General features: G+C 39.1%; 39 non-coding genes and 6 pseudogenes across 39 annotated transcripts; all 45 read right to left on the reverse strand.

The window, feature by feature from the left end:
- Positions 1 to 205: 205 nt before the first annotated feature.
- LOC146024629 (5S ribosomal RNA) lies at positions 206 to 324 on the reverse strand. The gene has a single exon (XR_014454001.1). It is a non-coding gene; the product is annotated as a 5S ribosomal RNA (ribosomal RNA).
- A 346-nt stretch (positions 325 to 670) lies between these two features.
- On the reverse strand, positions 671 to 789 carry LOC146022407 (5S ribosomal RNA). Its single transcript, XR_014451865.1, has one exon. It is a non-coding gene; the product is annotated as a 5S ribosomal RNA (ribosomal RNA).
- A 344-nt stretch (positions 790 to 1,133) lies between these two features.
- Positions 1,134 to 1,252, reverse strand: LOC146024657 (5S ribosomal RNA; annotated as a pseudogene).
- Positions 1,253 to 1,597: 345 nt separating this feature from the next.
- LOC146022521 (5S ribosomal RNA) lies at positions 1,598 to 1,716 on the reverse strand. The gene has a single exon (XR_014451973.1). It is a non-coding gene; the product is annotated as a 5S ribosomal RNA (ribosomal RNA).
- A 345-nt stretch (positions 1,717 to 2,061) lies between these two features.
- LOC146024606 (5S ribosomal RNA) lies at positions 2,062 to 2,180 on the reverse strand. The gene has a single exon (XR_014453978.1). It is a non-coding gene; the product is annotated as a 5S ribosomal RNA (ribosomal RNA).
- A 345-nt stretch (positions 2,181 to 2,525) lies between these two features.
- On the reverse strand, positions 2,526 to 2,644 carry LOC146021631 (5S ribosomal RNA). The gene has a single exon (XR_014451109.1). It is a non-coding gene; the product is annotated as a 5S ribosomal RNA (ribosomal RNA).
- Positions 2,645 to 2,990: 346 nt separating this feature from the next.
- On the reverse strand, positions 2,991 to 3,109 carry LOC146024433 (5S ribosomal RNA). The gene has a single exon (XR_014453815.1). It is a non-coding gene; the product is annotated as a 5S ribosomal RNA (ribosomal RNA).
- A 344-nt stretch (positions 3,110 to 3,453) lies between these two features.
- On the reverse strand, positions 3,454 to 3,571 carry LOC146024634 (5S ribosomal RNA). Its single transcript, XR_014454005.1, has one exon. It is a non-coding gene; the product is annotated as a 5S ribosomal RNA (ribosomal RNA).
- A 345-nt stretch (positions 3,572 to 3,916) lies between these two features.
- LOC146025125 (5S ribosomal RNA) lies at positions 3,917 to 4,035 on the reverse strand (annotated as a pseudogene).
- A 346-nt stretch (positions 4,036 to 4,381) lies between these two features.
- On the reverse strand, positions 4,382 to 4,500 carry LOC146022408 (5S ribosomal RNA). Its single transcript, XR_014451866.1, has one exon. It is a non-coding gene; the product is annotated as a 5S ribosomal RNA (ribosomal RNA).
- A 344-nt stretch (positions 4,501 to 4,844) lies between these two features.
- Positions 4,845 to 4,963, reverse strand: LOC146022549 (5S ribosomal RNA). The gene has a single exon (XR_014452000.1). It is a non-coding gene; the product is annotated as a 5S ribosomal RNA (ribosomal RNA).
- A 345-nt stretch (positions 4,964 to 5,308) lies between these two features.
- LOC146024158 (5S ribosomal RNA) lies at positions 5,309 to 5,427 on the reverse strand. The gene has a single exon (XR_014453549.1). It is a non-coding gene; the product is annotated as a 5S ribosomal RNA (ribosomal RNA).
- A 346-nt stretch (positions 5,428 to 5,773) lies between these two features.
- On the reverse strand, positions 5,774 to 5,892 carry LOC146022409 (5S ribosomal RNA). Its single transcript, XR_014451867.1, has one exon. It is a non-coding gene; the product is annotated as a 5S ribosomal RNA (ribosomal RNA).
- A 344-nt stretch (positions 5,893 to 6,236) lies between these two features.
- Positions 6,237 to 6,355, reverse strand: LOC146024383 (5S ribosomal RNA). Its single transcript, XR_014453767.1, has one exon. It is a non-coding gene; the product is annotated as a 5S ribosomal RNA (ribosomal RNA).
- Positions 6,356 to 6,700: 345 nt separating this feature from the next.
- LOC146022522 (5S ribosomal RNA) lies at positions 6,701 to 6,819 on the reverse strand. The gene has a single exon (XR_014451974.1). It is a non-coding gene; the product is annotated as a 5S ribosomal RNA (ribosomal RNA).
- A 345-nt stretch (positions 6,820 to 7,164) lies between these two features.
- LOC146024607 (5S ribosomal RNA) lies at positions 7,165 to 7,283 on the reverse strand. The gene has a single exon (XR_014453979.1). It is a non-coding gene; the product is annotated as a 5S ribosomal RNA (ribosomal RNA).
- A 345-nt stretch (positions 7,284 to 7,628) lies between these two features.
- On the reverse strand, positions 7,629 to 7,747 carry LOC146021632 (5S ribosomal RNA). The gene has a single exon (XR_014451110.1). It is a non-coding gene; the product is annotated as a 5S ribosomal RNA (ribosomal RNA).
- Positions 7,748 to 8,093: 346 nt separating this feature from the next.
- Positions 8,094 to 8,212, reverse strand: LOC146024692 (5S ribosomal RNA; annotated as a pseudogene).
- A 344-nt stretch (positions 8,213 to 8,556) lies between these two features.
- On the reverse strand, positions 8,557 to 8,675 carry LOC146022610 (5S ribosomal RNA). Its single transcript, XR_014452058.1, has one exon. It is a non-coding gene; the product is annotated as a 5S ribosomal RNA (ribosomal RNA).
- A 345-nt stretch (positions 8,676 to 9,020) lies between these two features.
- Positions 9,021 to 9,139, reverse strand: LOC146024730 (5S ribosomal RNA; annotated as a pseudogene).
- Positions 9,140 to 9,485: 346 nt separating this feature from the next.
- LOC146024159 (5S ribosomal RNA) lies at positions 9,486 to 9,604 on the reverse strand. Its single transcript, XR_014453550.1, has one exon. It is a non-coding gene; the product is annotated as a 5S ribosomal RNA (ribosomal RNA).
- Positions 9,605 to 9,950: 346 nt separating this feature from the next.
- Positions 9,951 to 10,069, reverse strand: LOC146022410 (5S ribosomal RNA). Its single transcript, XR_014451868.1, has one exon. It is a non-coding gene; the product is annotated as a 5S ribosomal RNA (ribosomal RNA).
- A 344-nt stretch (positions 10,070 to 10,413) lies between these two features.
- Positions 10,414 to 10,532, reverse strand: LOC146024384 (5S ribosomal RNA). Its single transcript, XR_014453768.1, has one exon. It is a non-coding gene; the product is annotated as a 5S ribosomal RNA (ribosomal RNA).
- Positions 10,533 to 10,877: 345 nt separating this feature from the next.
- On the reverse strand, positions 10,878 to 10,996 carry LOC146022524 (5S ribosomal RNA). The gene has a single exon (XR_014451976.1). It is a non-coding gene; the product is annotated as a 5S ribosomal RNA (ribosomal RNA).
- Positions 10,997 to 11,341: 345 nt separating this feature from the next.
- On the reverse strand, positions 11,342 to 11,460 carry LOC146024608 (5S ribosomal RNA). The gene has a single exon (XR_014453980.1). It is a non-coding gene; the product is annotated as a 5S ribosomal RNA (ribosomal RNA).
- Positions 11,461 to 11,805: 345 nt separating this feature from the next.
- Positions 11,806 to 11,924, reverse strand: LOC146021633 (5S ribosomal RNA). The gene has a single exon (XR_014451111.1). It is a non-coding gene; the product is annotated as a 5S ribosomal RNA (ribosomal RNA).
- A 346-nt stretch (positions 11,925 to 12,270) lies between these two features.
- Positions 12,271 to 12,389, reverse strand: LOC146024693 (5S ribosomal RNA; annotated as a pseudogene).
- A 344-nt stretch (positions 12,390 to 12,733) lies between these two features.
- LOC146022611 (5S ribosomal RNA) lies at positions 12,734 to 12,852 on the reverse strand. Its single transcript, XR_014452059.1, has one exon. It is a non-coding gene; the product is annotated as a 5S ribosomal RNA (ribosomal RNA).
- A 345-nt stretch (positions 12,853 to 13,197) lies between these two features.
- Positions 13,198 to 13,316, reverse strand: LOC146024731 (5S ribosomal RNA; annotated as a pseudogene).
- Positions 13,317 to 13,662: 346 nt separating this feature from the next.
- Positions 13,663 to 13,781, reverse strand: LOC146021575 (5S ribosomal RNA). Its single transcript, XR_014451055.1, has one exon. It is a non-coding gene; the product is annotated as a 5S ribosomal RNA (ribosomal RNA).
- Positions 13,782 to 14,125: 344 nt separating this feature from the next.
- On the reverse strand, positions 14,126 to 14,244 carry LOC146021731 (5S ribosomal RNA). The gene has a single exon (XR_014451208.1). It is a non-coding gene; the product is annotated as a 5S ribosomal RNA (ribosomal RNA).
- Positions 14,245 to 14,589: 345 nt separating this feature from the next.
- Positions 14,590 to 14,708, reverse strand: LOC146023567 (5S ribosomal RNA). Its single transcript, XR_014452980.1, has one exon. It is a non-coding gene; the product is annotated as a 5S ribosomal RNA (ribosomal RNA).
- Positions 14,709 to 15,053: 345 nt separating this feature from the next.
- On the reverse strand, positions 15,054 to 15,172 carry LOC146021424 (5S ribosomal RNA). Its single transcript, XR_014450911.1, has one exon. It is a non-coding gene; the product is annotated as a 5S ribosomal RNA (ribosomal RNA).
- A 345-nt stretch (positions 15,173 to 15,517) lies between these two features.
- Positions 15,518 to 15,636, reverse strand: LOC146023980 (5S ribosomal RNA). Its single transcript, XR_014453380.1, has one exon. It is a non-coding gene; the product is annotated as a 5S ribosomal RNA (ribosomal RNA).
- A 346-nt stretch (positions 15,637 to 15,982) lies between these two features.
- Positions 15,983 to 16,101, reverse strand: LOC146021634 (5S ribosomal RNA). The gene has a single exon (XR_014451112.1). It is a non-coding gene; the product is annotated as a 5S ribosomal RNA (ribosomal RNA).
- Positions 16,102 to 16,446: 345 nt separating this feature from the next.
- LOC146024434 (5S ribosomal RNA) lies at positions 16,447 to 16,565 on the reverse strand. The gene has a single exon (XR_014453816.1). It is a non-coding gene; the product is annotated as a 5S ribosomal RNA (ribosomal RNA).
- Positions 16,566 to 16,909: 344 nt separating this feature from the next.
- Positions 16,910 to 17,028, reverse strand: LOC146022559 (5S ribosomal RNA). Its single transcript, XR_014452009.1, has one exon. It is a non-coding gene; the product is annotated as a 5S ribosomal RNA (ribosomal RNA).
- Positions 17,029 to 17,373: 345 nt separating this feature from the next.
- LOC146023814 (5S ribosomal RNA) lies at positions 17,374 to 17,492 on the reverse strand. The gene has a single exon (XR_014453217.1). It is a non-coding gene; the product is annotated as a 5S ribosomal RNA (ribosomal RNA).
- A 346-nt stretch (positions 17,493 to 17,838) lies between these two features.
- Positions 17,839 to 17,957, reverse strand: LOC146022775 (5S ribosomal RNA). The gene has a single exon (XR_014452216.1). It is a non-coding gene; the product is annotated as a 5S ribosomal RNA (ribosomal RNA).
- Positions 17,958 to 18,302: 345 nt separating this feature from the next.
- Positions 18,303 to 18,421, reverse strand: LOC146024435 (5S ribosomal RNA). Its single transcript, XR_014453817.1, has one exon. It is a non-coding gene; the product is annotated as a 5S ribosomal RNA (ribosomal RNA).
- A 344-nt stretch (positions 18,422 to 18,765) lies between these two features.
- On the reverse strand, positions 18,766 to 18,884 carry LOC146023937 (5S ribosomal RNA). Its single transcript, XR_014453337.1, has one exon. It is a non-coding gene; the product is annotated as a 5S ribosomal RNA (ribosomal RNA).
- Positions 18,885 to 19,229: 345 nt separating this feature from the next.
- LOC146022817 (5S ribosomal RNA) lies at positions 19,230 to 19,348 on the reverse strand. The gene has a single exon (XR_014452258.1). It is a non-coding gene; the product is annotated as a 5S ribosomal RNA (ribosomal RNA).
- A 344-nt stretch (positions 19,349 to 19,692) lies between these two features.
- LOC146024561 (5S ribosomal RNA) lies at positions 19,693 to 19,811 on the reverse strand. The gene has a single exon (XR_014453936.1). It is a non-coding gene; the product is annotated as a 5S ribosomal RNA (ribosomal RNA).
- A 344-nt stretch (positions 19,812 to 20,155) lies between these two features.
- Positions 20,156 to 20,274, reverse strand: LOC146021425 (5S ribosomal RNA). Its single transcript, XR_014450912.1, has one exon. It is a non-coding gene; the product is annotated as a 5S ribosomal RNA (ribosomal RNA).
- A 345-nt stretch (positions 20,275 to 20,619) lies between these two features.
- Positions 20,620 to 20,738, reverse strand: LOC146021635 (5S ribosomal RNA). The gene has a single exon (XR_014451113.1). It is a non-coding gene; the product is annotated as a 5S ribosomal RNA (ribosomal RNA).
- Between the last annotated feature and the right edge of the window lie 51 nt (positions 20,739 to 20,789).

A 20,789-nucleotide genomic window follows, 5' to 3' on the forward strand; every position in this document is an offset into this window, starting at 1 on the left:
GATCCTAAATTAAACTACTAAAGAGGCTCAACACTGTTTAGCTGCCAAAAGCAGTTGGAATTGGGCCTAAACAGTGTGGTAAGTCTTTAGGTGATGGCTATTGTGTATGTTTGACCTCTTCTAAATGTCTGTGCTGGCAATAAAAAGAAAAAGTTTCCAATTTAAATAGATAGAGAATAAAAAAAATTTGCCAGTAATGTGAAAAAACCTACAGCAACTGGTGTTCCCATGTGGTCTCCCACCCAAGTACTAACCAGGCCCAACACTGCTTAGCTTCCAAGATCAGAGGAGATTGGGCCTATCCAATGTGGTATGGCTGTAGGTGAGATACATGCACTTTTTTGCCCTTTTCTACTTCTATCACCAGGTAAGCTAATAAAAAAGTTTCCTAACTGTTTTGGCTTAATGAAAAAAATCATGTTTCTGTAATGTAAAAATACCTACAGGACATGATATTAGCAGGGGATCTTAAATGAAACTACTAAAGAGGCTCATACACTGTTTAGCTGCCAAAAGCAGTTGGAATTGGGCCTAAACAGTGTGGTAAGTCTTTAGGTGATGGCTATTGTGTCTGTTTGACCTCTTCCAAATGTCTGTACTGGCAATAAAAAGAAAAAGTTTCCAATTTAAATAGCTAGAGAATAAAAACAATTTGCCAGTAATGTGAAAAAACCTACAGCACCAGGTGTTCCCATGTGGTCTCCCACCCAAGTACTAACCAGGCCCAACACTGCTTAGCTTCCAAGATCAGACGAGATTGGGCCTATCCAATGTGGTATGGCTGTAGGTGAGATACATGCTCTTTTTTGCCCTCTTCTCTTCTATCACCAGGTAAGCTAATAAAAAAGCTTCCTAACTGTTTTTGCTTACTGAAAAAAATCATGTGTTGGTAATGTAAAAAGACCTACAGGACATGATATTAGCAGGGGATCTTAAATTAAACTACTAAAGAGGCTCAACACTGTTTAGCTGCCAAAAGCAGTTGGAATTGGGCCTAAACAGGGTGGTAAGTCTTTAGGTGATGGCTATTGTGTCTGTTTGACCTCTTACAAATGTCTCTACAGGCAATAAAAAGAAAAAGTTTCCAATTTAAATAGCTAGAGAATAAAAACAATTTGCCAGTAATGTGAAAAAACTTACAGCACTTGGTGTTCCCATGTGGTCTCCCACCCAAGTACTAACCAGGCCCAACACTGTTTAGCTTCCAAGATCATACGAGATTGGGCATATCCAATGTGGTATGGCTGTAGGTGAGATACAGGCACTTTTTTGCCCTCTTCTACTTCTATCACCAGGTAAGCTAATAAAAAAGTTTCGTAACTGTTTTTGCTTACTGAAAAAAATCATGTGTTGGCAATGTAAAAAGACCTACAGGACATGATATTAGCAGGGGATCTTAAATTAAACTACTAAAGAGGCTCAACACTGTTTAGCTGCCAAAAGCAGTTAGAATTGGGCCTAAACAGTGTGGTAAGTCTTTAGGTGATGGCTATTGTGTCTTTTTGACCTCTTACAAATGTCTCTACAGGCAATAAAAAGAAAAAGTTTCCAATTTTAATAGCTAGAGAATAAAAACAATTTGCCAATAATGTGAAAAAACCTACAGCACCTGGTGTTCCCATGTGGTCTCCCACCCAAGTACTAACCAGGCCCAACACTGCTTAGCTTCCAAGATCAGACGAGATTGGGCCTGTCCAATGTGGTATGGCTGTAGGTGAGATACATGCACTGGTTTGCCCTCTTCTACTTCTATCACCAGGTAAGCTAATAAAAAAGCTTCCTAACTGTTTTTGCTTACTGAAAAAAATCATGTGTTGGTAATGTAAAAAGACCTACAGGACATGATATTAGCAGGGGATCTTAAATGAAACTACTAAAGAGGCTCAACATTGTTTAGCTGCCAAAAGCAGTTGGAATTGGGCCTAAACAGTGTGGTAAGTCTTTAGGTGATGGCTATTGTGTCTGTTTGACCTCTTACAAATGTCTCTACAGGCAATAAAAAGAAAAAGTTTCAAATTGTAATAGCTAGAGAATAAAAACAATTTGCCAGTAATGTGAAAAAACCTACAGCACCTGGTGTTCCCATGTGGTCTCCCACCCAAGTACTAACCAGGCACAACACTGTTTAGCTTCCAAGATCAGACAAGATTGGGCATATCCAATGTGGTATGGCTGTAGGTGAGATACAGGCACTTTTTTGCCCTCTTCTACTTCTATCACCAGGTAAGCTAATAAAAAAGTTTCGTAACTGTTTTTGCTTACTGAAAAAAATCATATGTTGGCAATGTAAAAAGACCTACAGGACATGATATTAGCAGGGGATCTTAATTTAAACTACTAAAGAGGCTCAACACTGTTTAGCTGCCAAAAGCAGTTGGAATTGGGCCTAAACAGTGTGGTAAGTCTTTAGGTGATGGCTATTGTGTCTGTTTGACCTCTTACAAATGTCTCTACAGGCAATAAAAAGAAAAAGTTTCCAATTTAAATAGCTAGAGAATAAAAACAATTTGCCAGTAATGTGAAAAAACCTACAGCACCTGTTGTTCCCATGTGGTCTCCCACCCAAGTACTAACCAGGCCCAACACTGCTTAGCTTCCAAGATCAGACGAGATTGGGCATATCCAATGTGGTATGGCTGTAGGTGAGATACAGGCACTTTTTTGCCCTCTTCTACTTCTATCACCAGGTAAGCTAATAAAAAAGTTTCGTAACTGTTTTTGCTTACTGAAAAAAATCATGTGTTGGCAATGTAAAAAGACCTACAGGACATGATATTAGCAGGGGATCTTAAATTAAACTACTAAAGAGGCTCATACACTGTTTAGCTGCCAAAAGCAGTTGGAATTGGGCCTAAACAGTGTGGTAAGTCTTTAGGTGATGGCTATTGTGTCTGTTTGACCTCTTCCAAATGTCTGTACTGGCAATAAAAAGAAAAAGTTTCCAATTTAAATAGCTAGAGAATAAAAACAATTTGCCAGTAATGTTAAAAAACCTACAGCACCAGGTGTTCCCATGTGGTCTCCCACCCAAGTTCTAACCAGGCCCAACACTGCTTAGCTTCCAAGATCAGACGAGATTGGGCCTATCCAATGTGGTATGGCTGTAGGTGAGATACATGCTCTTTTTTGCCCTCTTCTCTTCTATCACCAGGTAAGCTAATAAAAAAGCTTCCTAACTGTTTTTGCTTACTGAAAAAAATCATGTGTTGGTAATGTAAAAAGACCTACAGGACATGATATTAGCAGGGGATCTTAAATTAAACTACTAAAGAGGCTCAACACTGTTTAGCTGCCAAAAGCAGTTGGAATTGGGCCTAAACAGTGTGGTAAGTCTTTAGGTGATGGCTATTGTGTCTGTTTGACCTCTTACAAATGTCTCTACAGGCAATAAAAAGCAAAAGTTTCCAATTTAAATAGCTAGAGAATAAAAACAATTTGCCAGTAATGTGAAAAAACCTACAGCACCTGGTGTTCCCATGTGGTCTCCCACCCAAGTACTAACCAGGCCCAACACTGCTTAGCTTCCAAGATCAGACAAGATTGGCATATCCAATGTGGTATGGCTGTAGGTGAGATACAGGCACTTTTTTGCCCTCTTCTACTTCTATCACCAGGTAAGCTAATAAAAAAGTTTCGTAACTGTTTTTGCTTACTGAAAAAAATCATGTGTTGGCAATGTAAAAAGACCTACATAACATGATATTAGCAGGGGATCTTAAATTAAACTACTAAAGAGGCTCAACACTGTTTAGCTGCCAAAAGCAGTTGGAATTGGGCCTAAACAGTGTGGTAAGTCTTTAGGTGATGGCTATTGTGTATGTTTGACCTCTTCTAAATGTCTGTGCTGGCAATAAAAAGAAAACGTTTCCAATTTAAATAGATAGAGAATAAAAACAATTTGCCAGTAATGTGAAAAAACCTACAGCAACTGGTGTTCCCATGTGGTCTCCCACCCAAGTACTAACCAGGCCCAACACTGTTCAGCTTCCAAGATCAGACGAGATAGGGCCTATCCAATGTGGTATGGCTGTAGGTGAGATACATGCACTTTTTTGCCCTTTTCTACTTCTATCACCAGGTAAGCTAATAAAAAAGTTTCCTAACTGTTTTGGCTTAATGAAAAAAATCATGTTTTGGTAATGTAAAAATACCTACAGGACATGATATTAGCAGGGGATCTTAAATGAAACTACTAAAGAGGCTCATACACTGTTTAGCTGCCAAAAGCAGTTGGAATTGGGCCTAAACAGTGTGGTAAGTCTTTAGGTGATGGCTATTGTGTCTGTTTGACCTCTTCCAAATGTCTGTACTGGCAATAAAAAGAAAAAGTTTCCAATTTAAATAGCTAGAGAATAAAAACAATTTGCCAGTAATGTGAAAAAACCTACAGCACCAGGTGTTCCCATGTGGTCTCCCACCCAAGTACTAACCAGGCCCAACACTGCTTAGCTTCCAAGATCAGACGAGATTGGGCCTATCCAATGTGGTATGGCTGTAGGTGAGATACATGCTCTTTTTTGCCCTCTTCTCTTCTATCACCAGGTAAGCTAATAAAAAAGCTTCCTAACTGTTTTTGCTTACTGAAAAAAATCATGTGTTGGTAATGTAAAAAGACCTACAGGACATGATATTAGCAGGGGATCTTAAATTAAACTACTAAAGAGGCTCAACACTGTTTAGCTGCCAAAAGCAGTTGGAATTGGGCCTAAACAGGGTGGTAAGTCTTTAGGTGATGGCTATTGTGTCTGTTTGACCTCTTACAAATGTCTCTACAGGCAATAAAAAGAAAAAGTTTCCAATTTAAATAGCTAGAGAATAAAAACAATTTGCCAGTAATGTGAAAAAACCTACAGCACCTGGTGTTCCCATGAGGTCTCCCACCCAAGTACTAACCAGGCCCAACACTGCTTAGCTTCCAAGATCAGACAAGATTGGGCATATCCAATGTGGTATGGCTGTAGGTGAGATACAGGCACTTTTTTGCCCTCTTCTACTTCTATCACCAGGTAAGCTAATAAAAAAGTTTCGTAACTGTTTTTGCTTACTGAAAAAAATCATGTGTTGGCAATGTAAAAAGACCTACATAACATGATATTAGCAGGGGATCTTAAATTAAACTACTAAAGAGGCTCAACACTGTTTAGCTGCCAAAAGCAGTTGGAATTGGGCCTAAACAGTGTGGTAAGTCTTTAGGTGATGGCTATTGTGTATGTTTGACCTCTTCTAAATGTCTGTGCTGGCAATAAAAAGAAAAAGTTTCCAATTTAAATAGATAGAGAATAAAAAAAATTTGCCAGTAATGTGAAAAAACCTACAGCAACTGGTGTTCCCATGTGGTCTCCCACCCAAGTACTAACCAGGCCCAACACTGCTTAGCTTCCAAGATCAGACGAGATTGGGCCTATCCAATGTGGTATGGCTGTAGGTGAGATACATGCACTTTTTTGCCCTTTTCTACTTCTATCACCAGGTAAGCTAATAAAAAAGTTTCCTAACTGTTTTGGCTTAATGAAAAAAATCATGTTTCTGTAATGTAAAAATACCTACAGGACATGATATTAGCAGGGGATCTTAAATGAAACTACTAAAGAGGCTCATACACTGTTTAGCTGCCAAAAGCAGTTGGAATTGGGCCTAAACAGTGTGGTAAGTCTTTAGGTGATGGCTATTGTGTCTGTTTGACCTCTTCCAAATGTCTGTACTGGCAATAAAAAGAAAAAGTTTCCAATTTAAATAGCTAGAGAATAAAAACAATTTGCCAGTAATGTGAAAAAACCTACAGCACCAGGTGTTCCCATGTGGTCTCCCACCCAAGTACTAACCAGGCCCAACACTGCTTAGCTTCCAAGATCAGACGAGATTGGGCCTATCCAATGTGGTATGGCTGTAGGTGAGATACATGCTCTTTTTTGCCCTCTTCTCTTCTATCACCAGGTAAGCTAATAAAAAAGCTTCCTAACTGTTTTTGCTTACTGAAAAAAATCATGTGTTGGTAATGTAAAAAGACCTACAGGACATGATATTAGCAGGGGATCTTAAATTAAACTACTAAAGAGGCTCAACACTGTTTAGCTGCCAAAAGCAGTTGGAATTGGGCCTAAACAGGGTGGTAAGTCTTTAGGTGATGGCTATTGTGTCTGTTTGACCTCTTACAAATGTCTCTACAGGCAATAAAAAGAAAAAGTTTCCAATTTAAATAGCTAGAGAATAAAAACAATTTGCCAGTAATGTGAAAAAACTTACAGCACTTGGTGTTCCCATGTGGTCTCCCACCCAAGTACTAACCAGGCCCAACACTGCTTAGCTTCCAAGATCATACGAGATTGGGCATATCCAATGTGGTATGGCTGTAGGTGAGATACAGGCACTTTTTTGCCCTCTTCTACTTCTATCACCAGGTAAGCTAATAAAAAAGTTTCGTAACTGTTTTTGCTTACTGAAAAAAATCATGTGTTGGCAATGTAAAAAGACCTACAGGACATGATATTAGCAGGGGATCTTAAATTAAACTACTAAAGAGGCTCAACACTGTTTAGCTGCCAAAAGCAGTTAGAATTGGGCCTAAACAGTGTGGTAAGTCTTTAGGTGATGGCTATTGTGTCTGTTTGACCTCTTACAAATGTCTCTACAGGCAATAAAAAGAAAAAGTTTCCAATTTTAATAGCTAGAGAATAAAAACAATTTGCCAATAATGTGAAAAAACCTACAGCACCTGGTGTTCCCATGTGGTCTCCCACCCAAGTACTAACCAGGCCCAACACTGCTTAGCTTCCAAGATCAGACGAGATTGGGCCTGTCCAATGTGGTATGGCTGTAGGTGAGATACATGCACTGGTTTGCCCTCTTCTACTTCTATCACCAGGTAAGCTAATAAAAAAGCTTCCTAACTGTTTTTGCTTACTGAAAAAAATCATGTGTTGGTAATGTAAAAAGACCTACAGGACATGATATTAGCAGGGGATCTTAAATGAAACTACTAAAGAGGCTCAACATTGTTTAGCTGCCAAAAGCAGTTGGAATTGGGCCTAAACAGTGTGGTAAGTCTTTAGGTGATGGCTATTGTGTCTGTTTGACCTCTTACAAATGTCTCTACAGGCAATAAAAAGAAAAAGTTTCAAATTGTAATAGCTAGAGAATAAAAACAATTTGCCAGTAATGTGAAAAAACCTACAGCACCTGGTGTTCCCATGTGGTCTCCCACCCAAGTACTAACCAGGCACAACACTGTTTAGCTTCCAAGATCAGACAAGATTGGGCATATCCAATGTGGTATGGCTGTAGGTGAGATACAGGCACTTTTTTGCCCTCTTCTACTTCTATCACCAGGTAAGCTAATAAAAAAGTTTCGTAACTGTTTTTGCTTACTGAAAAAAATCATATGTTGGCAATGTAAAAAGACCTACAGGACATGATATTAGCAGGGGATCTTAATTTAAACTACTAAAGAGGCTCAACACTGTTTAGCTGCCAAAAGCAGTTGGAATTGGGCCTAAACAGTGTGGTAAGTCTTTAGGTGATGGCTATTGTGTCTGTTTGACCTCTTACAAATGTCTCTACAGGCAATAAAAAGAAAAAGTTTCCAATTTAAATAGCTAGAGAATAAAAACAATTTGCCAGTAATGTGAAAAAACCTACAGCACCTGTTGTTCCCATGTGGTCTCCCACCCAAGTACTAACCAGGCCCAACACTGCTTAGCTTCCAAGATCAGACGAGATTGGGCATATCCAATGTGGTATGGCTGTAGGTGAGATACAGGCACTTTTTTGCCCTCTTCTACTTCTATCACCAGGTAAGCTAATAAAAAAGTTTCGTAACTGTTTTTGCTTACTGAAAAAAATCATGTGTTGGCAATGTAAAAAGACCTACAGGACATGATATTAGCAGGGGATCTTAAATTAAACTACTAAAGAGGCTCATACACTGTTTAGCTGCCAAAAGCAGTTGGAATTGGGCCTAAACAGTGTGGTAAGTCTTTAGGTGATGGCTATTGTGTCTGTTTGACCTCTTCCAAATGTCTGTACTGGCAATAAAAAGAAAAAGTTTCCAATTTAAATAGCTAGAGAATAAAAACAATTTGCCAGTAATGTTAAAAAACCTACAGCACCAGGTGTTCCCATGTGGTCTCCCACCCAAGTTCTAACCAGGCCCAACACTGCTTAGCTTCCAAGATCAGACGAGATTGGGCCTATCCAATGGGGTATGGCTGTAGGTGAGATACATGCTCTTTTTTGCCCTCTTCTCTTCTATCACCAGGTAAGCTAATAAAAAAGCTTCCTAACTGTTTTTGCTTACTGAAAAAAATCATGTGTTGGTAATGTAAAAAGACCTACAGGACATGATATTAGCAGGGGATCTTAAATTAAACTACTAAAGAGGCTCAACACTGTTTAGCTGCCAAAAGCAGTTGGAATTGGGCCTAAACAGTGTGGTAAGTCTTTAGGTGATGGCTATTGTGTCTGTTTGACCTCTTACAAATGTCTCTACAGGCAATAAAAAGCAAAAGTTTCCAATTTAAATAGCTAGAGAATAAAAACAATTTGCCAGTAATGTGAAAAAACCTACAGCACCTGGTGTTCCCATGTGGTCTCCCACCCAAGTACTAACCAGGCCCAACACTGCTTAGCTTCCAAGATCAGACAAGATTGGGCATATCCAATGTGGTATGGCTGTAGGTGAGATACAGGCACTTTTTTGCCCTCTTCTACTTCTATCACCAGGTAAGCTAATAAAAAAGTTTCGTAACTGTTTTTGCTTACTGAAAAAAATCATGTGTTGGCAATGTAAAAAGACCTACATAACATGATATTAGCAGGGGATCTTAAATTAAACTACTAAAGAGGCTCAACACTGTTTAGCTGCCAAAAGCAGTTGGAATTGGGCCTAAACAGTGTGGTAAGTCTTTAGGTGATGGCTATTGTGTATGTTTGACCTCTTCTAAATGTCTGTGCTGGCAATAAAAAGAAAACGTTTCCAATTTAAATAGATAGAGAATAAAAACAATTTGCCAGTAATGTGAAAAAACCTACAGCAACTGGTGTTCCCATGTGGTCTCCCACCCAAGTACTAACCAGGCCCAACACTGCTTAGCTTCCAAGATCAGACGAGATAGGGCCTATCCAATGTGGTATGGCTGTAGGTGAGATACATGCACTTTTTTGCCCTTTTCTACTTCTATCACCAGGTAAGCTAATAAAAAAGTTTCCTAACTGTTTTGGCTTAATGAAAAAAATCATGTTTTGGTAATGTAAAAATACCTACAGGACATGATATTAGCAGGGGATCTTAAATGAAACTACTAAAGAGGCTCATACACTGTTTAGCTGCCAAAAGCAGTTGGAATTGGGCCTAAACAGTGTGGTAAGTCTTTAGGTGATGGCTATTGTGTCTGTTTGACCTCTTCCAAATGTCTGTACTGGCAATAAAAAGAAAAAGTTTCCAATTTAAATAGCTAGAGAATAAAAACAATTTGCCAGTAATGTGAAAAAACCTACAGCAACTGGTGTTCCCATGTGGTCTCCCACCCAAGTACTAACCAGGCCCAACACTGCTTAGCTTCCAAGATCAGACGAGATTGGGCCTATCCAATGTGGTATGGCTGTAGGTGAGATACATGCACTTTTTTGCCCTTTTCTACTTCTATCACCAGGTAAGCTAATAAAAAAGTTTCCTAACTGTTTTGGCTTAATGAAAAAAATCATGTTTCTGTAATGTAAAAATACCTACAGGACATGATATTAGCAGGGGATCTTAAATGAAACTACTAAAGAGGCTCATACACTGTTTAGCTGCCAAAAGCAGTTGGAATTGGGCCTAAACAGTGTGGTAAGTCTTTAGGTGATGGCTATTGTGTCTGTTTGACCTCTTCCAAATGTCTGTACTGGCAATAAAAAGAAAAAGTTTCCAATTTAAATAGCTAGAGAATAAAAACAATTTGCCAGTAATGTGAAAAAACCTACAGCACCAGGTGTTCCCATGTGGTCTCCCACCCAAGTACTAACCAGGCCCAACACTGCTTAGCTTCCAAGATCAGACGAGATTGGGCCTATCCAATGTGGTATGGCTGTAGGTGAGATACATGCTCTTTTTTGCCCTCTTCTCTTCTATCACCAGGTAAGCTAATAAAAAAGCTTCCTAACTGTTTTTGCTTACTGAAAAAAATCATGTGTTGGTAATGTAAAAAGACCTACAGGACATGATATTAGCAGGGGATCTTAAATTAAACTACTAAAGAGGCTCAACACTGTTTAGCTGCCAAAAGCAGTTGGAATTGGGCCTAAACAGGGTGGTAAGTCTTTAGGTGATGGCTATTGTGTCTGTTTGACCTCTTACAAATGTCTCTACAGGCAATAAAAAGAAAAAGTTTCCAATTTAAATAGCTAGAGAATAAAAACAATTTGCCAGTAATGTGAAAAAACTTACAGCACTTGGTGTTCCCATGTGGTCTCCCACCCAAGTACTAACCAGGCCCAACACTGCTTAGCTTCCAAGATCATACGAGATTGGGCATATCCAATGTGGTATGGCTGTAGGTGAGATACAGGCACTTTTTTGCCCTCTTCTACTTCTATCACCAGGTAAGCTAATAAAAAAGTTTCGTAACTGTTTTTGCTTACTGAAAAAAATCATGTGTTGGCAATGTAAAAAGACCTACAGGACATGATATTAGCAGGGGATCTTAAATTAAACTACTAAAGAGGCTCAACACTGTTTAGCTGCCAAAAGCAGTTAGAATTGGGCCTAAACAGTGTGGTAAGTCTTTAGGTGATGGCTATTGTGTCTGTTTGACCTCTTACAAATGTCTCTACAGGCAATAAAAAGAAAAAGTTTCCAATTTTAATAGCTAGAGAATAAAAACAATTTGCCAATAATGTGAAAAAACCTACAGCACCTGGTGTTCCCATGTGGTCTCCCACCCAAGTACTAACCAGGCCCAACACTGCTTAGCTTCCAAGATCAGACGAGATTGGGCCTGTCCAATGTGGTATGGCTGTAGGTGAGATACATGCACTGGTTTGCCCTCTTCTACTTCTATCACCAGGTAAGCTAATAAAAAAGCTTCCTAACTGTTTTTGCTTACTGAAAAAAATCATGTGTTGGTAATGTAAAAAGACCTACAGGACATGATATTAGCAGGGGATCTTAAATGAAACTACTAAAGAGGCTCAACATTGTTTAGCTGCCAAAAGCAGTTGGAATTGGGCCTAAACAGTGTGGTAAGTCTTTAGGTGATGGCTATTGTGTCTGTTTGACCTCTTACAAATGTCTCTACAGGCAATAAAAAGAAAAAGTTTCAAATTGTAATAGCTAGAGAATAAAAACAATTTGCCAGTAATGTGAAAAAACCTACAGCACCTGGTGTTCCCATGTGGTCTCCCACCCAAGTACTAACCAGGCACAACACTGTTTAGCTTCCAAGATCAGACAAGATTGGGCATATCCAATGTGGTATGGCTGTAGGTGAGATACAGGCACTTTTTTGCCCTCTTCTACTTCTATCACCAGGTAAGCTAATAAAAAAGTTTCGTAACTGTTTTTGCTTACTGAAAAAAATCATATGTTGGCAATGTAAAAAGACCTACAGGACATGATATTAGCAGGGGATCTTAATTTAAACTACTAAAGAGGCTCAACACTGTTTAGCTGCCAAAAGCAGTTGGAATTGGGCCTAAACAGTGTGGTAAGTCTTTAGGTGATGGCTATTGTGTCTGTTTGACCTCTTACAAATGTCTCTACAGGCAATAAAAAGAAAAAGTTTCCAATTTAAATAGCTAGAGAATAAAAACAATTTGCCAGTAATGTGAAAAAACCTACAGCACCTGTTGTTCCCATGTGGTCTCCCACCCAAGTACTAACCAGGCCCAACACTGCTTAGCTTCCAAGATCAGACGAGATTGGGCATATCCAATGTGGTATGGCTGTAGGTGAGATACAGGCACTTTTTTGCCCTCTTCTACTTCTATCACCAGGTAAGCTAATAAAAAAGTTTCGTAACTGTTTTTGCTTACTGAAAAAAATCATGTGTTGGCAATGTAAAAAGACCTACAGGACATGATATTAGCAGGGGATCTTAAATTAAACTACTAAAGAGGCTCATACACTGTTTAGCTGCCAAAAGCAGTTGGAATTGGGCCTAAACAGTGTGGTAAGTCTTTAGGTGATGGCTATTGTGTCTGTTTGACCTCTTCCAAATGTCTGTACTGGCAATAAAAAGAAAAAGTTTCCAATTTAAATAGCTAGAGAATAAAAACAATTTGCCAGTAATGTTAAAAAACCTACAGCACCAGGTGTTCCCATGTGGTCTCCCACCCAAGTTCTAACCAGGCCCAACACTGCTTAGCTTCCAAGATCAGACGAGATTGGGCCTATCCAATGGGGTATGGCTGTAGGTGAGATACATGCTCTTTTTTGCCCTCTTCTCTTCTATCACCAGGTAAGCTAATAAAAAAGCTTCCTAACTGTTTTTGCTTACTGAAAAAAATCATGTGTTGGTAATGTAAAAAGACCTACAGGACATGATATTAGCAGGGGATCTTAAATTAAACTACTAAAGAGGCTCAACACTGTTTAGCTGCCAAAAGCAGTTGGAATTGGGCCTAAACAGTGTGGTAAGTCTTTAGGTGATGGCTATTGTGTCTGTTTGACCTCTTACAAATGTCTCTACAGGCAATAAAAAGCAAAAGTTTCCAATTTAAATAGCTAGAGAATAAAAACAATTTGCCAGTAATGTGAAAAAACCTACAGCACCTGGTGTTCCCATGTGGTCTCCCACCCAAGTACTAACCAGGCCCAACACTGCTTAGCTTCCAAGATCAGACAAGATTGGGCATATCCAATGTGGTATGGCTGTAGGTGAGATACAGGCACTTTTTTGCCCTCTTCTACTTCTATCACCAGGTAAGCTAATAAAAAAGTTTCGTAACTGTTTTTGCTTACTGAAAAAAATCATGTGTTGGCAATGTAAAAAGACCTACATAACATGATATTAGCAGGGGATCTTAAATTAAACTACTAAAGAGGCTCAACACTGTTTAGCTGCCAAAAGCAGTTGGAATTGGGCCTAAACAGTGTGGTAAGTCTTTAGGTGATGGCTATTGTGTATGTTTGACCTCTTCTAAATGTCTGTGCTGGCAATAAAAAGAAAACGTTTCCAATTTAAATAGATAGAGAATAAAAACAATTTGCCAGTAATGTGAAAAAACCTACAGCAACTGGTGTTCCCATGTGGTCTCCCACCCAAGTACTAACCAGGCCCAACACTGCTTAGCTTCCAAGATCAGACGAGATAGGGCCTATCCAATGTGGTATGGCTGTAGGTGAGATACATGCACTTTTTTGCCCTTTTCTACTTCTATCACCAGGTAAGCTAATAAAAAAGTTTCCTAACTGTTTTGGCTTAATGAAAAAAATCATGTTTTGGTAATGTAAAAATACCTACAGGACATGATATTAGCAGGGGATCTTAAATGAAACTACTAAAGAGGCTCATACACTGTTTAGCTGCCAAAAGCAGTTGGAATTGGGCCTAAACAGTGTGGTAAGTCTTTAGGTGATGGCTATTGTGTCTGTTTGACCTCTTCCAAATGTCTGTACTGGCAATAAAAAGAAAAAGTTTCCAATTTAAATAGCTAGAGAATAAAAACAATTTGCCAGTAATGTGAAAAAACCTACAGCACCAGGTGTTCCCATGTGGTCTCCCACCCAAGTACTAACCAGGCCCAACACTGCTTAGCTTCCAAGATCAGACGAGATTGGGCTTATCCAATGTGGTATGGCTGTAGGTGAGATACATGCTCTTTTTTGCCCTCTTCTCTTCTATCACCAGGTAAGCTAATAAAAAAGCTTCCTAACTGTTTTTGCTTACTGAAAAAAATCATGTGTTGGTAATGTAAAAAGACCTACAGGACATGATATTAGCAGGGGATCTTAAATTAAACTACTAAAGAGGCTCAACACTGTTTAGCTGCCAAAAGCAGTTGGAATTGGGCCTAAACAGGGTGGTAAGTCTTTAGGTGATGGCTATTGTGTCTGTTTGACCTCTTACAAATGTCTCTACAGGCAATAAAAAGAAAAAGTTTCCAATTTAAATAGCTAGAGAATAAAAACAATTTGCCAGTAATGTGAAAAAACTTACAGCACCTGGTGTTCCCATGTGGTCTCCCACCCAAGTACTAACCAGGCCCAACACTGCTTAGTTTCCAAGATCAGACGAGATTGGGCATATCCAATGTGGTATGGCTGTAGGTGAGATACAGGCACTTTTTTGCCCTCTTCTACTTCTATCACCAGGTAAGCTAATAAAAAAGTTTCGTAACTGTTTTTGCTTACTGAAAAAAATCATGTGTTGGCAATGTAAAAAGACCTACAGGACATGATATTAGCAGGGGATCTTAAATTAAACTACTAAAGAGGCTCAACACTGTTTAGCTGCCAAAAGCAGTTAGAATTGGGCCTAAACAGTGTGGTAAGTCTTTAGGTGATGGCTATTGTGTATGTTTGACCTCTTCTAAATGTCTGTGCTGGCAATAAAAAGAAAAAGTTTCCAATTTAAATAGATAGAGAATAAAAACAATTTGCCAGTAATGTGAAAAAACCTACAGCACCTGGTGTTCCCATGTGGTCTCCCACCCAACTACTAACCAGGCCCAACACTGCTTAGCTTCCAAGATCAGACGAGATTGGGCCTGTCCAATGTGGTATGGCTGTAGGTGAGATACATGCACTGGTTTGCCCTCTTCTACTTCTATCACCAGGTAAGCTAATAAAAAAGTTTCCTAACTGTTTTTGCTTACTTAAAAAAATCATGTGTTGCTAATGTAAAAAGACCTACAGGACATGATATTAGCAGGGGATCTTAAATGAAACTACTAAAGAGGCTCAACATTGTTTAGCTGCCAAAAGCAGTTGGAATTGGGCCTAAACAGTGTGGTAAGTCTTTAGGTGATGGCTATTGTGTCTGTTTGACCTCTTACAAATGTCTCTACAGGCAATAAAAAGAAAAAGTTTCCAATTTTAATAGCTAGAGAATAAAAACAATTTGCCAATAATGTGAAAAAACCTACAGCACCTGGTGTTCCCATGTGGTCTCCCACCCAAGTACTAACCAGGCCCAACACTGTTTAGCTTCCAAGATCAGACGAGATTGGGCATATCCAATGTGGTATGGCTGTAGGTGAGATACAGTCACTTTTTTGCCCTCTTCTACTTCTATCACCAGGTAAGCTAATAAAAAAGTTTCGTAACTGTTTTTGCTTACTGAAAAAAATCATATGTTGGCAATGTAAAAAGACCTACAGGACATGATATTAGCAGGGGATCTTAATTTAAACTACTAAAGAGGCTCAACACTGTTTAGCTGCCAAAAGCAGTTGGAATTGGGCCTAAACAGTGTGGTAAGTCTTTAGGTGATGGCTATTGTGTCTGTTTGACCTCTTACAAATGTCTCTACAGGCAATAAAAAGAAAAAGTTTCCAATTTAAATAGCTAGAGAATAAAAACAATTTGCCAGTAATGTGAAAAAACCTACAGCACCTGTTGTTCCCATGTGGTCTCCCACCCAAGTACTAACCAGGCACAACACTGCTTAGCTTCCAAGATCAGACGAGATTGGGCATATCCAATGTGGTATGGCTGTAGGTGAGATACAGGCACTTTTTTGCCCTCTTCTACTTCTATCACCAGGTAAGCTAATAAAAAAGTTTCGTAACTGTTTTTGCTTACTGAAAAAAATCATGTGTTGGCAATGTAAAAAGACCTACAGGACATGATATTAGCAGGGGATCTTAAATTAAACTACTAAAGAGGCTCATACACTGTTTAGCTGCCAAAAGCAGTTGGAATTGGGCCTAAACAGTGTGGTAAGTCTTTAGGTGATGGCTATTGTGTCTGTTTGACCTCTTACAAATGTCTCTACAGGCAATAAAAAGAAAAAGTTTCCAATTTAAATAGCTAGAGAATAAAAACAATTTGCCAGTAATGTGAAAAAACCTACAGCACCTGTTGTTCCCATGTGGTCTCCCACCCAAGTACTAACCAGGCCCAACACTGCTTAGCTTCCAAGATCAGACGAGATTGGGCATATCCAATGTGGTATGGCTGTAGGTGAGATACAGGCACTTTTTTGCCCTCTTCTACTTCTATCACCAGGTAAGCTAATAAAAAAGTTTCGTAACTGTTTTTGCTTACTGAAAAAAATCATGTGTTGGCAATGTAAAAAGACCTACAGGACATGATATTAGCAGGGGATCTTAAATTAAACTACTAAAGAGGCTCATACACTGTTTAGCTGCCAAAAGCAGTTGGAATTGGGCCTAAACAGTGTGGTAAGTCTTTAGGTGATGGCTATTGTGTCTGTTTGACCTCTTCCAAATGTCTGTACTGGCAATAAAAAGAAAAAGTTTCCAATTTAAATAGCTAGAGAATAAAAACAATTTGCCAGTAATGTTAAAAACCTACAGCACCAGGTGTTCCCATGTGGTCTCCCACCCAAGTTCTAACCAGGCCCAACACTGCTTAGCTTCCAAGATCAGACGAGATTGGGCCTATCCAATGTGGTATGGCTGTAGGTGAGATACATGCTCTTTTTTGCCCTCTTCTCTTCTATCACCAGGTAAGCTAATAAAAAAGCTTCCTAACTGTTTTTGCTTACTGAAAAAAATCATGTGTTGGTAATGTAAAAAGACCTACAGGACATGATATTAGCAGGGGATCTTAAATTAAACTACTAAAGAGGCTCAACACTGTTTAGCTGCCAAAAGCAGTTGGAATTGGGCCTAAACAGTGTGGTAAGTCTTTAGGTGATGGCTATTGTGTCTGTTTGACCTCTTACAAATGTCTCTACAGGCAATAAAAAGCAAAAGTTTCCAATTTAAATAGCTAGAGAATAAAAACAATTTGCCAGTAATGTGAAAAAACCTACAGCACCTGGTGTTCCCACGAGGTCTCCCACCCAAGTACTAACCAGGCCCAACACTGCTTAGCTTCCAAGATCAGACAAGATTGGGCATATCCAATGTGGTATGGCTGTAGGTGAGATACAGGCACTTTTTTGCCCTCTTCTACTTCTATCACCAGGTAAGCTAATAAAAAAGTTTCGTAACTGTTTTTGCTTACTGAAAAAAATCATGTGTTGGCAATGTAAAAAGACCTACATAACATGATATTAGCAGGGGATCTTAAATTAAACTACTAAAGAGGCTCAACACTGTTTAGCTGCCAAAAGCAGTTGGAATTGGGCCTAAACAGTGTGGTAAGTCTTTAGGTGATGGCTATTGTGTATGTTTGACCTCTTCTAAATGTCTGTGCTGGCAATAAAAAGAAAAAGTTTCCAATTTAAATAGATAGAGAATAAAAACAATTTGCCAGTAATGTGAAAAAACCTACAGCACCTGGAGTTCCCATGTGGTCTCCCACCCAAGTACTAACCAGGCCCAACAGTGCTTAGCTTCCAAGATCAGACGAGATTGGGCCTATCCAATATGGTATGGCTGTAGGTGAGATACATGCACTTTTTTGCCCTCTTCTACTTCTATCACCAGGTAAGCTAATAAAAAAGTTTCCTAACTGTTTTGGCTTAATGAAAAAAATCATGTTTTGGTAATGTAAAAAGACCTACAGGACATGATATTAGCAGGGGATCTTAAATTAAACTACTAAAGAGGCTCATACACTGTTTAGCTGCCAAAAGCAGTTGGAATTGGGCCTAAACAGTGTGGTAAGTCTTTAGGTGATGGCTATTGTGTCTGTTTAAACTCTTCCAAATGTCTGTACTGGCAATAAAAAGAAAAAGTTTCCAATTTAAATAGCTAGAGAATAAAAACAATTTGCCAGTAATGTGAAAAAACCTACAGCACCTGTCGTTCCCATGTGGTCTCCCACCCAAGTACTAACCAGGCCCAACACTGCTTAGCTTCCAAGATCAGACGAGATTGGGCATATCCAATGTGGTATGGCTGTAGGTGAGATACAGGCACTTTTTTGCCCTCTTCTACTTCTATCACCAGGTAAGCTAATAAAAAAGTTTCGTAACTGTTTTTGCTTACTGAAAAAAATCATGTGTTGGCAATGTAAAAAGACCTACAGGACATGATATTAGCAGGGGATCTTAAATTAAACTACTAAAGAGGCTCATACACTGTTTAGCTGCCAAAAGCAGTTGGAATTGGGCCTAAACAGTGTGGTAAGTCTTTAGGTGATGGCTATTGTGTCTGTTTGACCTCTTCCAAATGTCTGTACTGGCAATAAAAAGAAAAAGTTTCCAATTTAAATAGCTAGAGAATAAAAACAATTTGCCAGTAATGTTAAAAACCTACAGCACCAGGTGTTCCCATGTGGTCTCCCACCCAAGTTCTAACCAGGCCCAACACTGCTTAGCTTCCAAGATCAGACGAGATTGGGCCTATCCAATGTGGTATGGCTGTAGGTGAGATACATGCTCTTTTTTGCCCTCTTCTCTTCTATCACCAGGTAAGCTAATAAAAAAGCTTCCTAACTGTTTTTGCTTACTGAAAAAAATCATGTGTTGGTAATGTAAAAAGACCTACAGGACATGATATTAGCAGGGGATCTTAAATTAAACTACTAAAGAGGCTCAACACTGTTTAGCTGCCAAAAGCAGTTGGAATTGGGCCTAAACAGTGTGGTAAGTCTTTAGGTGATGGCTATTGTGTCTGTTTGACCTCTTACAAATGTCTCTACAGGCAATAAAAAGAAAAAGTTTCCAATTAAAATAGCTAGAGAATAAAAACAATTTGCCAGTAATGTGAAAAAACCTACAGCACCTGGTGTTCCCACGTGGTCTACCACCCAAGTACTAACCAGGCCCAACACTGCTTAGCTTCCAAGATCAGACGAGATTGGGCATATCCAATGTCGTATGGCTGTAGGTGAGATACAGGCACTTTTTTTCCCTCTTCTACTTCTATCACCAGGTAAGCTAATAAAAAAGTTTCATAACTGTTTTTGCTTACTGAAAAAAATCATGTGTTGGCAATGTAAAAAGACCTACAGGACATGATATTAGCAGGGGATCTTAAATTAAACTACTAAAGAGGCTCAACACTGTTTAGTTGCCAAAAGCAGTTGGAATAGGGCCTAAACAGTGTGGTAAGTCTTTAGGTGATGGCTATTGTGTATGTTTGACCTCTTCTAAATGTCTGTGCTGGCAATAAAAAGAAAAAGTTTCCAATTTAAATAGATAGAGAATAAAAACAATTTGCCAGTAATGTGAAAAAACCTACAGCACCAGGTGTTCCCATGTGGTCTCCCACCCAAGTACTAACCAGGCCCAACACTGCTTAGCTTCCAAGATCAGACGTGATTGGGCCTATCCAATGTGGTATGGCTGTAGGTGAGATACATGCTCTTTTTTGCCCTCTTCTCTTCTATCACCAGGTAAGCTAATAAAAAAGCTTCCTAACTGTTTTTGCTTAATGAAAAAAATCATGTGTTGGTAATGTAAAAAGACCTACAGGACATGATATTAGCAGGGGATCTTAAATTAAACTACTAAAGAGGCTCAACACTGTTTAGCTGCCAAAAGCAGTTGGAATTCGGCCTAAACAGTGTGGTAAGTCTTTAGGTGATGGCTATTGTGTCTGTTTGACCTCTTACAAATGTCTCTACAGGCAATAAAAAGAAAAAGTTTCCAATTTAAATAGCTAGAGAATAAAAACAATTTGCCAGTAATGTGAAAAAACCTACAGCACCTGGTGTTCCCATGTGGTCTCCCACCCAAGTACTAACCAGGCCCAACACTGCTTAGCTTCCAAGATCAGACGAGATTGGGCATATCCAATGTGGTATGGCTGTAGGTGAGATGCATGCTCTTTTTTGCCCTCTTCTCTTCTATCACCAGGTAAGCTAATAAAAAAGCTTCCTAACTGTTTTTGCTTACTGAAAAAAATCATGTGTTGGTAATGTAAAAAGACCTACAGGACATGATATTAGCAGGGGATCTTAAATGAAACTACTAAAGAGGCTCAACATTGTTTAGCTGCCAAAAGCAGTTGGAATTGGGCCTAAACAGTGTGGTAAGTCTTTAGGTGATGGCTATTGTGTCTGTTTGACCTCTTACAAATGTCTCTACAGGCAATAAAAAGAAAAAGTTTCCAATTTTAATAGCTAGAGAATAAAAACAATTTGCCAATAATGTGAAAAAACCTACAGCACCTGGTGTTCCCATGTGGTCTCCCACCCAAGTACTAACCAGGCCCAACACTGTTTAGCTTCCAAGATCAGACGAGATTGGGCATATCCAATGTGGTATGGCTGTAGGTGAGATACAGGCACTTTTTTGCCCTCTTCTACTTCTATCACCAGGTAAGCTAATAAAAAAGTTTCGTAACTGTTTTTGCTTACTGAAAAAAATCATATGTTGGCAATGTAAAAAGACCTACAGGACATGATATTAGCAGGGGATCTTAATTTAAACTACTAAAGAGGCTCAACACTGTTTAGCTGCCAAAAGCAGTTGGAATTGGGCCTAAACAGTGTGGTAAGTCTTTAGGTGATGGCTATTGTGTCTGTTTGACCTCTTACAAATGTCTCTACAGGCAATAAAAAGAAAAAGTTTCCAATTTAAATAGCTAGAGAATAAAAACAATTTGCCAGTAATGTGAAAAAACCTACAGCACCTGTTGTTCCCATGTGGTCTCCCACCCAAGTACTAACCAGGCCCAACACTGCTTAGCTTCCAAGATCAGACGAGATTGGGCATATCCAATGTGGTATGGCTGTAGGTGAGATACAGGCACTTTTTTGCCCTCTTCTACTTCTATCACCAGGTAAGCTA

This window comes from Crinia signifera, chromosome 7 (assembly GCF_055691185.1).
Source record: "Crinia signifera chromosome 7, ASM5569118v1, whole genome shotgun sequence".
NCBI classification, from domain to species: Eukaryota; Metazoa; Chordata; class Amphibia; order Anura; family Myobatrachidae; genus Crinia; species Crinia signifera.